The following is a 3,419-nucleotide window of genomic DNA, read 5'->3' as shown; positions in this document are numbered from 1 at the left end:
AGTAGAGCCATACACTGAAGCAGAAGTTCAGCACCTTAAAGCTGAATTAAAAAGAGGTGACAAGGGCAAGGGCAAGGTAGAGGAGCCAAGTCCTGAAGGAAAGGAAAAGATAGTGGAGGAGACGACTACTAAAGTTGAGGTGGATGTGCTAGAAAAGCCCAAAATACAGCAAGAGGAGAAGGCAACGGATCCAGTTCAAGAGAAGAAAGAGCAATATGACGCTCTAATAGACACAGGATATACTCAAGAAGAGGCCCTCAAGGTTGTGTATGGCATTGCCTTAGAACAGGAAGAACGGAGAGGAACAGAGAGGAGGACCAAGAATAGATTCGACAAAGAGCAGAGGTTAGTACCTAAGAAGGCAGAGGATGAGCTTGAAGATGAGGATGAAAGAGATATCCACAAAGTGCATCAACTATTGCAGTAGATCAAATCCCGATCAAAGACAATGAGGGACAGAAAAGAAGAAGCAGAAAATGAAAGAGATGGATGAATCCTCCAACTTGCTGATGCTTCAAGAGAAGTGGCCAGTGCACAAGAAGCTAAAGAAAGAATTGAAGATTAATTGGAAGCTACAAAGGACGAGCTCATTGAGCTACGAGAAAGGATGGAGCTACAGGAGAGAACAATCCTAAGGCTTAGATCCACACCAAGAGCTAGCAGAGCAGGAGTAGAGCCAGAGGGAGCAATAGTCCCCGCTCTGGAAGATCAAGTCCGGAGCTTGCAAAGAGAATTGCGGCTAGAGCAAATGCAGAGATTGCACATTGCAGAGGGCTCATTGGCTGCAAAAGAATTACTTACATCAGAGAACCAAGCACTGAGAGCGAAGAATGAGGCCCTCCGAAAGCAGCTCCAAGATCTGCAAGACATGATAAAAGATACAGAGGTTCAACAAGAAGAAACTGGCGGGGCAGCTGTGGAGCTACCAAAGAATGGGGAAGCCACAACTAGTGAAGATCCAACCCCAGCACAAGAAGAGACCACAACATCAAGACCTACCGAGGAGGAGGAAAACAGATTGCACGAGCAGATAGAGCAGGCAACAGAGGACAGTGCAAAGGCGGCCATGGAGTGGGAAAGAAGACTCATGTTCTCTATCGGACTTCAAGGATTGGATACTAAGGTGCTGCAAGAACAGTGGATGCAACCTACATTGCCCCTTCCTCTACTAAAGTTTGAAGTGCTGAAAACAAAGAAAAGGATAGAAGAGGAGTAGTATGCCGCGCTATATGAAGGCGACATCACAAAAGACGAGGAATCAAAGAAGATAGTAGACTCCCAGCCGAGATGGAGGAAAGGGTGGTTGACAAAGTACCCAACTTACCTAATCTATTTGGTGGAGGCACCCAAGGAAGTTAGAGAAGATGCAACATTTTGTCCAGTGCCACGAGTCAGGAGTTGGCAAGAGCATGGCAGAATCACAGCAAAGAAGCCAAATTGGCTTAATTACCCCAGGATGCCAGGACCAAAGGTGGGAGAGAGAATAAGTAAGGCCTACATCGTGAAAACCCTAACGGGCACCATTAAGCTCTTTACTGGCTCTCCTGACCTTTCATGTCAAATGCTCAAAAAGATTTGCATAACATTATTGGTTTGCATTGAAGTGTTCGTGCCGGATAAAGCTACCAGCTCAACATTGTTGTTAACGCCCGACACAGTGACAGATATGATGTGCGATCTAGCCTTGCAGCCATCTCCAAAAGTATTACACCTCTTTTATCAGAGAATCATGTTTATGCCGAGTTTCCACATGCAGGCCTTTGAGGAGGCATTCTACACTGGTTTCTTTACTCATGAAAGTAAGATATTCGGCCCTACACTGACCATTGGAAACCTGAGATACGAGTCATATCTTCAGATGCTAAAATCGATGGGACTCCACTAAAGACAAAGCAAGGATGTCATGTCAGGGACGACATGAACGCGGAGGAGGGGAGTGTTGAGCGGAGGACCACATCTATACATTTTTGCTCACACTCATGTTTTTGTAAACACTTATTGTAAGAAATGTCTTTCCGACATTTCATTTTCTTCATGGAGCCGATTCATTGTAATTAGCAAGACTCAATTGAGTTTCCAGCTTGTATTCCTCAAGTAGTTTCACCTGCTTATGTAATTAGATTAGAGATGTTTTCACACCTCCAAGGCTGAGGTATAAGAGCCAATTTTTGTAAACCTAAGCAAACAATTCTGAATCATTAATCAAGGTGAGTTTTTGAGCGTCGTGACTGCGTCTGAGAGAGAGTGAGAGAGAGAGAGAGAGAGAGTCTATCCTCTTGCTACGCGAGCTATGGAGCCGCCATTGGAGAAGCGACACCGCCATTGTGTTAGCAACGGCGAGAGCTACGCATCGATACCAAGCGTGCATGCATTCGGCTTCTACGCGAGGTGAGCTCCCACGAGCTTCTATGTGAGTTTTCTCCCTACTTGTGTGTTGGAATTGAGCGTGCCATATATCTATAGAACCACAGCGAGTAGAGCTACACATTAGTACCATTGGAGTCGAGATTTGGTCACCTGTATTTTTCGGCCTGTCTTCATACGCGTTTATCGCACGGAGTGGTTACAGGTTGAGATTGTATTGCAGATTCATAGGGTATTGTCCTTACCTAGTGTAGCTACCCCCCTTTGAGTTTGAGGCTGATTCGATGACTCTAGATCATGTTTCGGATAGCATTCGTTCGTAGTACGGATTTCAGTCACTTGCATATTTGAAAACTTAGATTTGATTTCCTTGGTAGTGATTGTCGTTAGAAGGTCGAGTAGGTGATTTGACACCCACCTATTTGTTTCCATGCGCCTGCAGGTCAAGCTCCGTCCTCGTCTGACATTCTTGTTTGTCGGTTGAGTTCTCGCTATCATAGCCACTGCTAGCGGCGTAACCGCCACAACACATCCATAGTGATATTGAACCATACGATTTGGAGACCACCAACAAGGGAGCCTATGTAAGCCAAGCCACAACAAAACCTCATGCAGATCATTGTTTATGTTCTATTATTATTAACTGGTGATGGGATCCTAGGCATAGACATACATTGGCTTAGAACCCATAGGGGTATCATCTAGTGTAAGGACATGTAGAAAAATTTTGTTTAAATAAAGACAACTACCAATTGCATTATTAGGTACCCCCTTTAGAAATTAAAAATGTTATTTTACTAAATGTAGCAACATCCTCAAATTCCTTAGGAATAACAAGATGATATTCCAAAGCCAAAAATAAGAAGAAGCAAAAATAAACGAGATGGGAGTATGACCATGAAATAGAGCTTATTTGTGGATCAAGCACCAAACAACAAGAACCTCTGTAAGATGCTAGAGAAAAATATTCCAAGAGTCAAGGAAGGTTCTTGATTACTACTTTATCAAGGAACTATATGGCCTCATGTTTCCCTTTGGAGAGCCATAGTCCTCTT

The 3,419-nt window shown here is 43.9% G+C and overlaps 1 pseudogene; it reads left to right on the top strand.

Annotated features, from left to right (window-relative positions):
- The first annotated feature begins 1,066 nt into the window (after positions 1 to 1,066).
- Positions 1,067 to 3,206, top strand: LOC147421981 (uncharacterized; annotated as a pseudogene).
- Positions 3,207 to 3,419: the final 213 nt, after the last annotated feature.

This window comes from Adiantum capillus-veneris, chromosome 27 (genome assembly GCF_014529385.1).
Source record: "Adiantum capillus-veneris isolate H3 chromosome 27, ASM1452938v2, whole genome shotgun sequence".
NCBI classification, from domain to species: Eukaryota; Viridiplantae; Streptophyta; class Polypodiopsida; order Polypodiales; family Pteridaceae; genus Adiantum; species Adiantum capillus-veneris.
This window is presented reverse-complemented; position numbering and strand designations above follow the sequence as displayed.